A 14,018-nucleotide genomic window follows, 5' to 3' on the forward strand; every position below is an offset into this window, starting at 1 on the left:
ATTCATGCTCTTTCTTCTTTGGCAAAGATCTGGAGAAGTTAGTGCAAAAACAAAACGGCTATCAGTGTTGGACAAAATCGTGCCAAGCCGAGTTCAACCAGTGGCCGCTGGGTGCCGCTGTTATCATCCCAATAGCGGTGCCTTTTAAAGTCACTGTCCATGGTTCTGACGGAGTCAATGGCGAGGCTTTACTCCTCTAATAACTGTGTCTCATTTGGACATTCAATTAAATACACTGCTCTTTCACATGTAGCCTGAGAGAGAGAGAGAGAGAGAGAGAGAGAGAGAGAGAGAGAGAGAGAGAGAGAGAGAGAGAGAATTTATTAAGATTCACTAAAATAAGAAAATACATCCAATTTCACAAGTGAGCATAATGCTCCTTAAGGAGGCACAACAACATAATAATAATTTGTAGCTCTACTTTAAGTGACGTCTCCCACGTGGCACATCAGCTGCTTGAACGAAAACCATAGATGGCGCCATTACGAAATGAGTTTCAGTTTGCCCGAGGAGGTTTGAGACGAATCAACACAATCAGCCTGCCTGCTGCCAAGTGCCAACTACTACGATCCACATACCTCAGAGAGAGAGAGAGAGAGAGAGAGAGAGAGAGAGAGAGAGAGAGAGAGAGAGAGAGAGAGAGAGTGTCAAGTGCATGAATACGAGAGAACAGCTGATTTCGCCGTGCAGTAGAAACATCCTGTAGCTCTGCTTTCGATTAGAGTAGAGACTAGAGAAGGAATATGAAATGTAGACACACATACAGTAGGCTAGTCCAAACATTTGAATCAGTTTAGTTGGGAAGCAGCTCGGGTGTGATATGACTCAAACGGACCACACAACACAACCTACAGTGACTTCAAAGCGAGAGATTATGACTGCACTTATTTGATGACGGAGTGACATTTTGATAGAACCACTGACTGAGGAAGGATTTGTCACGGACTGAAAATCTACATTTAATTATACGCAATTTACACTTAGGCGGGCTGTATAGTTGCCTCATTTCAGATCTCAGAGCGCATTTTCCAAGTGTACAGTGTATGAAAGGAGCACTTGACTGGATGGGACGCAGATGAGACGTTTCGCCACCTCAAGTTTTAGATGATCAGGTTAACCATGTTGAGGGTCGCCGATTTTGTCTTTTGTTTTGGGAAATGATTGCTGGAAGCGCCGACACGGTCAAATAATGGTTAGAAGATGTCTACTAACGTTCAAGCCGTTCAGGTAAGGGACACTATACAGTCATGCTTGCACAGTTCACCCTCATAATACTTGCAGCATGCTGATTACTTCATGTCTATAGCCTAATAGAGACTACTACAGTGTAGCATAATTATATTATATTATATAGATAATTGTTGCCACAGTATTTGCTTTAATGACTGTGGGACAGGGTTTATTTTCTATAGTCAGTGTGCATGCTGTGAGCCTGTGATAAAGAATGCATTTCTTTGGTAGAAATACCTTCATTGATGTGGAAACCCTGATGATTATGACATTACATACAGTTGAGGAGCCCTCATCCTCCCTCTCTCTCTCTCTCTCCCTCTCTCTCTCTCCCTCTCTCTGTGTGAGATCGTGTGTGTGTGTGTGTGTGTGTGTGTGTGTGTGTGTGTGTGTGTGTGTGTGTGTGTGTGTGTGTGTGTGTGTGTGTGTGTGCTCTGCGTCCCCATTCACACGAACACGTGCAGATGTTTCCCCAACAGAGACATTAAATGTTGTGTATGTCCATGGGTACACCGCCACAGAATTTGCAATAGCAAGAGACTGTTTATAAAGAGCCCAAGTTAGATGCTTGTGACTTTATAGTGTCCTGCACAATTAAGTGGACTTAGTTCAGGAAAGAAAATATTCCATAAGGTTTTAAATTTTGTAAAGCTTAAATAATGTATACAGTCAGGTTGTCATGCTGTGTCATAGCCATATTGTGTCAGCCTAATGCATCTGGTCTAGCAAGCCACAGATAAATAACAGTCTTGAAATCGTTGAGTTAATTTCCCAGTATTTATAGGGTATAACAGGTTGAAAGCTATAGACTAGCTTTTTTGAACTGGGTGGGACTGCACTATTTTGATCAACTTTATAAAAGGCATCCAAGCCAATATACAATAGGAGCACTTTAGCCTCCACAAAACCCACTGAACAAAATATAAGTCATCTGTGATAATGCTAAAACAGGTAATGAAAGCCAGGGCTTTCCAGCAATTGAAACGTTAAGGTTTAGCTAAATCCGTGCATATTTGCAATAATATCATTGAATTAAGCTTTGATTCAAATATGTTCTGAGTCAGTAACTAGCTGTTAAAAAAGCTCTATTCTTGCTGACAATAAACTCTACTATTCTGTGAGGATTGGAATATAAAACAGTGGGGAATAGCTATAGTCATTACACAACATCACAGGTTTTATGAGTGTCATCATCATTAACCGTAGCATCTAAAGAAAACAATGATATAGGCTTAGAGGTTTTATGATGCAACCTCTTTTGAAGCAGCAGAAGAATGTGGTTGTTGGCAACTTGAACTAGATAGAGGCAATCTGTGGAGTGCATATCTCCGCCAGGCCGGGTGGCCAACCCAGAATTGTCATGGGTTGCAGCCCTCAGGATCTGAGGAAACTGCAGGCGTAAATAGCCTTTCTATGATATACCGATAAAACCTTTTGCATTTGAGGTACCCCCTCCAAATTAGGGTTGATTGGATAATCGGCCCCTCCTACAAATCTTTGAAGCCAATTACATGCAAACAGTAGGGAATATCAAAAAGCTGTTTGAGACTCACATGGCAATACATTCTGCAATAAACAGTGACATTTGTCATTTTTTGCGCTCCCTATGGGTCTATGTAGAATTTCTTTAGGCTCTGCGCAGCGTAGAGGCCCCTCAATATGTGATTCATATTTGAGGTCAATCGGACGATTTGTCTGCAATATTTGGCATTTTGTTTAAAATGGGTCCCTCCAAGTAAAATTTGGAAGGCAGTTATAGCCAGTCAGTATGGAATATCAAGCATTGCTATGATATTTGTTCATCTCGTGCGTACACACACAAGCGCGCACTCGGTTGTCTATGGCATAGATCTATGGCATAGACAACCGATGTAATAGATGACTGACGTCACATGCTGGCCACATGAAGTCCAAGATCCACATCAAATTCTCGTCATGCTTCTTTGTCTCTCCTATCTACTTTCCTATATTAAATAAAGAAAAAGCTGCCACAAATAATCTAAACAAAAAACAGCATACGATAACATGGATAAGTGAGAGAGTTGTAAAATTCACTCAAATTGGCTCAAAATGTTACCCGTGCCTCCTTGATATTGGGTCTGAAGCAATCTGAAATGAAAAAATAAAAAACACTATTAAAGTTTTCTTGGAATGTATCAGTCCTCTCACCTCCACCCCCCGCCTCGCCATGCTTGGAAAAACTCACTCTTGCTTCAGAACCTTCTTACCTTGGGGTGAAATCTGATAAGTGTTTTACGTGCGAGCGAGCCAATTAGGTGATAGCGGATCTCTCCTTCTGATCCAATTATAGGGAGCAGAGCATTTACTTTAAGCCTGTTAATTAAAGACTCGTCAGGCTGGGCCTGGGCCTAATCCTCCCCTATCGCCCACCTAACACTGCTTTGAAAAACGGCTAAATGATAAGACAGGAAATGATCGCCCCGGGACAGGGCTGGTGAACAAACTGAGCCAGCTTCTGTACAGTACACCCACGCACGCTGCTGGATGTCACGCCTGATTTATTCTTTGTCGTACCACGGTGTATAAATTAAGCATTAATGTCTTCATTTGGCTCTCTGTTGTTCCTCTATGAGTCACTCTGTTTCTAACACACATTTACTTAGCTCTCGCTTGTTCTTCACTCTCCTTGTGTCCGTCTCTTCTTCCTTCCTCCCTGTCTTGTATTCACACACCCATAAGACAGAAACATACTGCACGATGTGCACATATCTGTATGACTTCATGTATGGGGAGAAACAATAGAATTCTCATTGTTAATTTAACTCAGTTAAGTCAACATGGACGATTTAACTGTGTAGAGAATTAGAATGGGTCCCTGGAACAACACATTTTGAGATGGGGGTCCGCGACCAAATACATATAATTTTGGGGGTCCTTGACATGAAAACGTTTTGTTCCAGGGATCCCCAGAAGCAAAGATTTGAGTTAAGAATGTAGTCTAAAAATATATATATATATATATTTAAAGATTTGCACAACTTTTCACGATTTTAGATCTGCTATTTTCAAAAATAGCAGATCTAAAATCGCTTGGATATCAGCTATTTTTGAATAGCCAAAGTATAACATAATGGTTATAGGCTATAGCTAAAAATCTAAAATGACACAGTTGCGTCCCCAGATTGAATGGGTTAAGACATCTGTACTGTAGAGTTGTGATTAAGTACATGACATACATGATATAATTACTATTTACTACAGGAGCGGCTGGAGACCTTTTGTGTTCATATTATATTTAACATTTATTACACACGCATTGACTGTGTCCCTGTCGCCAATGTGCCCGTTGTGAATTAGTTGTACTACAGTAGGTGCATTAGTGGGTAAAGCATAGCTTCATATCCCCAAGTGAATAATCTCTGGTTCATGGGGTTCAATGCCATGAACAATAATCCTTTGATTATATAATTTCATTGGACTGGCAAGGAGGGGAAAGGGGGTATTTTTGTCACAGTACATTTTGCACAGACGTGAAATTTGTCCTCTACATTAAACCCATCCTATTAGGAGCAGTGGGCGCTATTAATGTGATGCCCAGGGAGCAGATAGTGGATAAGTGTCTTGCTGCAGGGACACTTTAACACGTAGACCGAGGCTAGAGGGCGAACAGGGACCTTCTGATGACCAGATGGCCTCTAGACCCATTTAGCTGTGGGCACCTCTAAAGAAAATCTGGACTGAGATCAGTTAACGTCTCTGCGCCAAAATACAATGATCATTAATGATTGTGTTATCCTGGCACATTTTGTCCCATGTCTGTTACAAGTGCAGTATCATCTTAATATTTCGTAAATTGAGAGAGAGAGAGAGAGAGAGAGAGAGAGAGAGAGAGAGAGAGAGAGAGAGAGAGACAGAGAGAGAGAGAGAGAGACAGAGAGAGAGAGAGAGAGAGAGAGAGAGAGAGAGACAGACAGGGGGAGAGACAGAGAGACCGGGGGAGAGACAGGGGGAGAGAGAGGTCCAGGGTCTTCAACGTTTTTCAGGCGAAGGACCCCTTAGCGGAGAGAGGGATGAAGCAGGGACCCCCACTACATATATATTAAATATATTCATATTAAACCTTTTCCATTGATTTCATAGACAGCTTCATAGACTTGTTTGACAGCACTATCATCACTGTTGCGTAAATTAATGTGTTTAGTTATTTTCTGAACAACACTTGTAGATCGAAAATAGACGTTCTACACGTCTTGTGAGCTTGTAGATCTGCTATTTTCGGTGCACGTTACTCCAGAAAAGGGATGCTTGGGTTCAAGTTGTTACTGTAAAAAAAAAAATGGCGGCACCCCTGTAGTAGCTCTGAAGACCCACCTAGGGATCCCGGACCCCCTGTTGAAGACCCCTGCATTACACAATTGATAGCGTTTAATTTAGACCAGTCATCTGCGGTTCTTGTCTGGTCTTTGTGCTCATCACATTGATAAAAATGTTGCACATTAAACTACTCGGCAGAGATTACACCATCAGCAAATGAAGCTGATGATCAGTGTTCAAAAACGCAATCAGTCACAGTTAGTGTTTAGTGATTAATGCTTACTGTAAGGTTGGATTGATATTCAATAATACAATCCATTGGATGTCTCCAACTCAGCGATAACCTTATTACAGTACATCCAGTTGCTATTGGATTACTCCTCCAGAGGTCTGTTAAAATATTCTGGTAATTTGTCAGTTTATTCCCAATACAATTACAAAATAATTGTACCAAATGCAGTTTAGCATAATCATTACATGAGTTTGTTTTAAGTGACGCTGTAATATGCATATAATATTTACAATCAAAATGACGTTTCCCCTTTTGTAGACATGTTTTGGTGTAAAACACATGATCATCCATTCAAGTAATTTTTTTGCGATTAAGAGATTAAAGCTATGGTACTGTTTTTTGTAAACACATTACTGTAATCCTATTTCATGCCTCAATATTTACACAAAACAGATTTGGACACCAGTTTTCTTTTTTTTCTCCTTTTTGACACTCATAGATTATCAGTGTCAGCAAAATAATGGAGGGGGGGGGGGGGTCAGCAACAGGGACACTTCAAAACAGTCATCATCTACATCCTTGTAGTCATTCCAGTGTATTATGAGTGAAGACCAAATACACTGGCTCCAGCAGAGAGTATTAAGTCACTGTGGAAGCCTGCCAAACCACCGTGGCCAATACTTATCAGATTATTCATCATCAGTCTCATCCCTCTGGGGCAGTCGGTTTAGTTCAATACCTTATTCTTAAGTGGCCATTCTTCAATGCTGTTGATAGGAGGCCATTTGTTATGATCTCATGTAATATCAAAAAGTTTTCTTCAGAACTTCTAATGAGAGGAGGAAGTGTTGTTATATTTCACAGTCTGCCCTGCACTCAAGCAAACAACTCGTAGTTGGGTTGGACTTTGGAGGGGTCAATCTTAATGAATAATTTACATTTAATTTGTCTTGCTATTGACTATTGGGGTATTGAACCCCAGGACTGCTAGATGGTATTCACATGCCAGCTAATGGGGATACTAATTAATAAACAACTAATATCATCAGCTTCTGCTTTATGGCCTCTCGTGCGGAAACAGATAATTAGAAGTAATCTGTGCAACGTTGGCTCTAAACGGTTAAATTAAATGAGATAATGACCATTGGAATTTTATAGTTCCAGAATGCGGTTCCCTATTGAGATTTTTATGTCCACCAGTGGCTGAGCTCTGCTGTATGTCAGTAAGTTGGTCGGTCCATCTGTCCATCCGTCCAACCGTTTGGTCCACTTTGGTACATATCAGGTACTGGCAGGATTGTCATGGAATTGTCTGTGCACCTTTATGAACCCCGGAAGATGACCTCTACTGATGGTGACCTATGGCCTTTCTTCTAATGCCACTATTAGGCCAAATTTCCACTTTTCCACATTTTACTCCGAAACATGATCTCTTGAAAAGTTCTTGCTGGATTGCCACTGCATGTGCTTGTTCCTAGACTCGTGCTACTGCACCACATATAGTTCCATAGTGCTGTTCCCTATTGACGTACGTCAAACTGCGTCTTTCTCCCTCTCTCACTGTGTGTGTGTGTGTGTGTGTGTGTGTGTGTGTGTGTGTGTGTGTGTGTGTGTGTGTGTGTGTGTGTGTGTGTGTGTGTGTGTGTGTGTGTGTGGTGCATGGCAAGTCCCCACACGCTGGCGGAGAAAACACGCCACTGCATCTCTGTAAATGGCCAATTTGCCCATCCGGTGCTTGCCTCATGCCCAATGAGCCTGCCCCAAAATAGGGCCATCTGTCTTGTTTCATTATGCTTCCTTTCCACAGCAGTTGAGGCATTACATTTCAAATGTTATTGAGTTAACTCACCAAGTAATTGGTGGAGCATGAGGAAATCCTCATTGGGTTTATGAGAATTCACAAAACATTAATGCATTGTCACATTTTCATACACTTCTATACAGTCCTATACCGTACATAACAGCTTTACATTGCTACTTGACAAGCCAGTATAGTTGCCGTAGTCATTGCCAGTATACTATAGAAGTGTTGACAGGCTGCATTTAACCTGCATCAAGTGATGAAGAATATCTCTTTCTAAAACGGTTAGATCAAATCCTTAATTCTGATTGGCTGGTTTCCGCTTAGTAGACGTACTAAAAGAGACTATAATCTACCCCTTATGCAGAGTATCTGTAACAGAAGCGAGGGAAGGAGAGCGCTTGTTTTCCTTAAAAGCCTTTTAATCACCGCCAATCACCGAAAAACCTCTGGAAGGTTCGCTAAAGACAATTATAGGCAACCTGAATATTGCTGTGGATGTAGCTACGGTAAACCTGAGAGGACCGGCGCCAAAGAACATAGGATGATGTGGTTGGGAAGGCAGCATCGATGCAGAAGTGGCCGTAGTAGAGATGAGGTGTGGCCAGGATTCGATGAGGGGAAGGTAGTGAATTGGGGGTCCTGAGGTGAAGCATTGCAGGAGTGTCTCATGTGGTAGTTGCAGACTAGTCTTGCTTTGTTTGGGTGTGAAGGTGAAGGATTCAGAGAAATAGATTGTGCTGTCAATGGAGGACCTGAACTCTGAGGCTCTGCGAGGCGAAGGAAAAACAGAGTCTACCGAGAGTGGAGTATTCTGAGGCTGGTGCGAATGGTGTGCAGCAGTGTTGATTTTGTCGACTAAATCTATGACGAAAAATGTTCGTCGACTACATTTTTCCACTGACGAAAACAATATAAAAACTAAGCTACGATGACTAAAACTAAGACTAAATATATTGACAATTTCGTCAACAAATAAAAACTAGACTAAAATGTTAGGGAGGGAACTAGTGGAGAATAGATCCAGTAGAACTAAAAGACAAGTAGTTTTATGCTTGGTTGCGCTCGGGTGTAGATCGGCCATTTTCAGCATGCAACCAAGTGTAAAATCAGCCATTACGACGCTGTGCTGGAGACCTCATCATGGTGATGTGGGTGTGTGTGTGTAAACGTGAGCACCGTACACCAACCCTGCACCTTTACCTCAGCAGCTTACATGTCTTTGTCAAACTACTAACAGGCTCAGCATGACAGCCATCACACAGATGGGTCTGAGAGTATGGGGTGATGAAACTTGTGATGGTTATGAGGTTGAGGTTGAGGGGAAGGCGATTCCTGCATGGCATGGGTGGGGAAGACTTTAAAGGTGTTTCCATGCAGTGAGGTAAATGGAAAAAGGTTCTGGGTGCAAAACCGTTGATGTGGAGGCATGACTGGGTCACGAGGTGTTGGACCTGGGAGCTTCCGTGAAAATCATCATGGAAAACAGCGGAAATGGGTTTGGCAAGAGGATCAGAGTTGGGTGCCAAACTTAGAAATCTGCAGGGAAAGATGAAAGGGTGAGTCAGCTGTAGCATTGTGTTTCCCGGGGGCGATGTGGGCTCCACGGAGTATGAATTGTTGGTGAGGATCCAGCAGAGCGTCTTGGAGGAGGGAGTCAAATGGCTTGAGGCTGCTCTTGCATCCAAACATTAAGCAGACCGCAAAAATAATAAGGTGCCTTTCCACTGGACCCCAAAAAAGGCTCCAGTTAGGGATGTTAGAGAGAGTAGGGGTGGGCGGCGGGGGTTGGGGTTGGGTGGAGGTTGTGAAGCAGAAAAACAGTTTAGTCATGCAAGCGCAGGTATATATTTATGCTGTGGTGATTGGAAATGGTGAGTTTCAGGGAGAGGGTGGCCTTAACTCCTACAATTGCATTGTCAACTTTTTATACTCCAATAGTGTAATATAGTGTAATAGCAGATGTGGTGTACATTATGACCAATTTTTTTTGTTGTTTTGACAGAAAAGCAAGATGAGACCGGTTTGTGCATCACAGACTTTAGTGTACGTAGAGGTACTAAGAGTAAAGAGAGAGAGAGAGAGACAGAGAAAGAGAGAGAGACAGTGAGAGAGAGAGTGTACTCGACTTATTTTGAGTCTTGACTGATTCTAACTTAATCGTATTTAATGTTTTTACACTATTGAGGAAAGCCTGGAGTACTAGAATTGCACTATACCTTCAGTGTTTCTACCAGCTGTAATGTATGTGCACGTGACAAAGAAATACCTTGAATCTTGAAGCTGTCTACACAATGTACTCATATAGCCATGGCCTCTTCTCCGCTCTCCTCTCCTCTTGTTACCTACAGTAACATAGTGCATAAACATACACATGCATTATGCCTGTGCTTGGGGATATACGACTATACTTGCCCTTATGTGGACATTGACGCTAGTCCTACTGTAGGTGTGTGCCAGCTTTCTAACAGCACACCACGCAGTCAGATACAGCAGTGGTTTTCAAATTAAGTAATGCAGATGTTCAACAACCATTTTACACTCTCAAGAGTTAAAGATCTATAAGGGTCCATTTGGTTACCAACTCTCCATCATTTAGCTTGGGACCACCTGGAACCCCCTCAAGGACTACTGGTGGTCCCCGGACCACTGGTTGAGAACCAATGAGATACAGGAATGAGTGCCTGGCATCATCATCATCATCATCATCATCTTTTCTGCATTCTCTCTGCATGATGATGTATTTCTACTGTATTTATCCTCCGCCTTCAAATATCTGATGTTTCTTAACTTTTATCTTCTCTTCCACCCCCCCCCCCCCCTTCCTCTTCTTGGTTGCATTTCTTTTTCAACCTCGACCACACCGGTTCCCATCCTCCATGTCTCACCCTGTCGTCGATCTTCCGTACATCCTCCACTCCTGTTTTTAACGTCTCTCTCGCCTCTCATCTATGCCTCTGTCTGCTGGCCCCTCCCAACATCTCACTACTCACCTCACCCCCTTCTCTTTACCTGCACCCCCCCCCCCCCCCCCCCCCGTTTTCCTCTCTTCTCTCTTCCTCTTCCCTCCTCTCTTGGTGTTCCAGGATATTCGTGGTGGGGATTGGCTTCTTCAGCCTGTGCTTTCTAATGACCTCTCTGGGGGGGCAGTTCTCAGCCAAGAGATTAGGGGACTCCCCCTTCACCATCCGCACAGAAGGTACATACAGTATGTGTGTGTGTGTGTGTGTGTGTGTGTGTGTGTGTGTGTGTGTGTGTGTGTGCGTGTGCGTGTGCGTGCGTGCGTGCACGTGTGCGTGTTAAATACTGTAATATTGCCACTTATCACTATTTTGTCATTTACTGTCCCACTGCTGTTTTAAAACGTCCTCACTGCTGCACACACTTAAAGCAGAATGGATCCTGTGTGAAAGCCGCTGCGTTCACACAAGACGAACACACCGTATAGACAGCAACCCCCCGCGCGGCTTGCCGTCACCATCAGTTCAAGCAGAGAGCCAGCAGCGTCAAAAATATCAATATTGTCAACCCTCTTTGTTTATATATTAATGCAATGACCCGAGCTTTGCTCACAAGATAATCCCCCACCGTATTTCCTATTCAAATAATGTCATAGAGACACAATAGGCATACTTTCTGCACCCAGGGGCATACTGGGCAATGTCATTCCCCATTTCTAATTCTAACCATCCACATGGGACGCTACATTCTGGCTAACATCGTCAGCTAGCGCTGCCTGGTAAGGTAGATATCAATGTAGTAGTGCTTATTTGTTACAAACCCTGTAGCCCCAATTGAAGTCTGATGTTTCACCATGCAAATATTTATTCAGCCTATTTAAATCATGGTAGTCCCAACTCCCTAGTGTGGTCACACATACAGTTCATTTTGTGTATCATTCTGTGTGTGACAGACGGTGTGTGTGTGGTCGTTCAGTCTCTTGCTATTGGCTACACGTTGAAAGGTCAGTGGCTAGAGGGGTCAAAGGTGAATTAGTTTGAACTTTGAGGGAGTGGCAGACAGTGGAACTGGAAAACTGGCACTGCGCTAAGCTACCCCAGAGCACAACAAGTCTGACAAGCGGCAAACCACCAGTGGTGGAAAGTAACTAAGTACATTTACTTACAGTAAGTGCTGTACTTAAGTACAATTTTGAGGTATTTGTACTTTAAATATATTTTGATACCAATACTTTTGTACTGTTACTCAAGTCAATTTTGAATTCCGGACTTTTACTTGTAACAGAGTATTTCTACTTTGCAGTATTGATACTTTTACTTAAGTAAAAACATGTGTGTACTTTTCCCACCACTGCAAACCACTCATTCCTTCATTGAAGTCGATGGCACTTGCCACCTCTCTGCGTCTTGTCTGAACAGCCCATTATGGGTCAATTTTATATTTGGAGTTAATTGAACACAATTGTGTGTGTGTAGCCTCATAATTAATACTTTAACATAGTCTGCATTGGTAAATGGTCTACACCCTATATTCACCTACCGGTATACACACAGCACCGGTGGAGGCAACCATGCAAGGTACCATTGTGTACTTCGGGAGCAGTTAGGGGTTCAGTGTCTTGCTTAAGTTAATCTCTCAAGAACAGATTCAGAGTGAATCTGAATCTGTCGGGAGCCCCATTCAGAACGTGTGAGCGTTGGCCTACAAGTGGGCGTGTCTTCAGATCAGGAAGCAGGCCGCCCTCTACCCAATCAAATGTAGTGGTCGGGATTTACATCTCTGCGTTCGCTTCCCACTGGAAACAAACCCAAACTCATTTAACAATAGCGTCCTCGGAGCCAACAAAACCACAGAAAGTTAGTAACATTTTAACTTGTTCTTTCATCATAGAAACAAGTGGGCTTATAACCAAAACGATCCATGTTCTTTGGAAGAAATGGTGTTAGTGTTCCGTGGAGAAATATTGTTAGTGGGAATGAAAACATAGGCGCACCACCGGAAGTGGAGGGCTGAGGGCAGAGACCAAACGCCGGTTTCCAGTCATCGTCGGTCTATTTAATCACTCCCCCCAGAGTCAAATGCAAAAGTGAAAAACGCTGGGGGTGCTGTTGTTCTTGACGATGGGTTCCCAGATTGTGCTTAAGTACACTTCAACACAATGCCAAGAAGAGGGGATCGAACCGGGAACCGTCCTGTTCCCAGATGGCTGTTCTACCTCCTGTCCAAAGCCACTGCACAACGATCAGCCAGTAAATTCAGAAAGTGGTACATTTATGAAAAAAAACATTATGTTGATTTAACATTCACCAAGCAAATCCCAAAGGTAGCTTTCCAAACCCAAAGCGAGATAAACATGCTGTATTGCTGTAAGATTCACAGAATCTCTGGCAGGAGTCTGTTTTCAAGCTGTGAAGTAGTGGCTGGAGAATAGGGATGCATGAAATAAAAATGTGTGGCCAAAACCGAAAGTCTATTAAATCAGTTTCAGTTTTGATGCATGCTTTTAATGGGATATTCAATTACAAGTGACAAGGAGGTGTAGGGAAAACATTTAAGGTTAAGAAAAGTATTCTCTTCTTCCAAAAATACATCAGAAGGTCTTTGCACACTGAGTCCGGCACAAGTTTGAATTGATCAATATGTTTTTAACTTATCTGAAAAATGCAGCAATCGAACTGGTTTCGATTGAAAAATAAAAAGCACTGTCACAGACAATTTTTCGGACAGCAATTTCAGAGTAGGTGTGCATAATGTTAAATTCTGTTACTGGGCAATAGTTTATTAAATGAGGTCGCGCTCCAGCTCAGTAAGCAAACATCCCAGCACTCTGGGTCCAGTGCAACCAACAACAGGTGTCATGTGTCACACACTTATATTACAGGTTCCTACCTAAGCAACAATAGCACACCTATGGTAACACAGACAACATACAACAATATTGTTTTAAAATTGTGTTGTTCTTTATTCTGTAGAAATAGTGAAGAAAAATACTTTATAAATGATATACAGTATATGTGAGAAAAATGTATATGGATGGTGTGCCAACAAGCACACATGCTCACATCAGACACAAAGAGTGGAACAAATAATTTGTAATTTCCTGGCAATCTGGTAGCTTAATGAATCTAACCGCCAACCGTATCTAGCAGAACACATCTTGCTGGTTATTTTGCTTCTCTCTGAAATTATAATAGAGATAAACTACTGTGTCCCTGGCAACACTTTCTTTTCTTGTAAAGGAATGCACTTTATAAGAAAGTGTATTTCTTTACAAGAGGGGGGGGCCCTTATTGCTTTTCCAAAACCTGCATTATTTACAGTACGTGGCCAATTTACGGCCTCTTCTCCCGATCTGCTGAAAGTGTAAACTATTGCTTCTCTGTGAGTGAGTGTCCCATGTTGCATCGATATGTGTACCATAATTGCCAAGGTGTCTTTAGCAAAGCAGTGAACCCCAAACAGTGGTTCTGCATGCACTGCTGCAAAAACCTATATGCTCTGACTTCTTTCCTGCATATA

The 14,018-nt window shown here is 42.4% G+C and overlaps 1 pseudogene across 1 annotated transcript in view; it reads left to right on the top strand.

Annotated features, from left to right (window-relative positions):
• The first annotated feature begins 739 nt into the window (after positions 1-739).
• The window catches only part of LOC308073822 (alpha-1,6-mannosylglycoprotein 6-beta-N-acetylglucosaminyltransferase B-like), a 173,459-nt pseudogene continuing 160,180 nt past the window's right edge, over positions 740-14,018 (top strand). Inside the window, exons 1-2 of the transcript XR_013935059.1 lie at positions 740-1,227; positions 10,625-10,737. The product of XR_013935059.1 is annotated as an alpha-1,6-mannosylglycoprotein 6-beta-N-acetylglucosaminyltransferase B-like (transcript). The remainder of the gene's footprint in view (positions 1,228-10,624; positions 10,738-14,018) is intronic.

Source organism: Gymnoscopelus braueri, assembly GCF_963280865.1.
Source record: "Gymnoscopelus braueri genome assembly, chromosome: 2".
NCBI lineage: Eukaryota > Metazoa > Chordata > Actinopteri > Myctophiformes > Myctophidae > Gymnoscopelus > Gymnoscopelus braueri.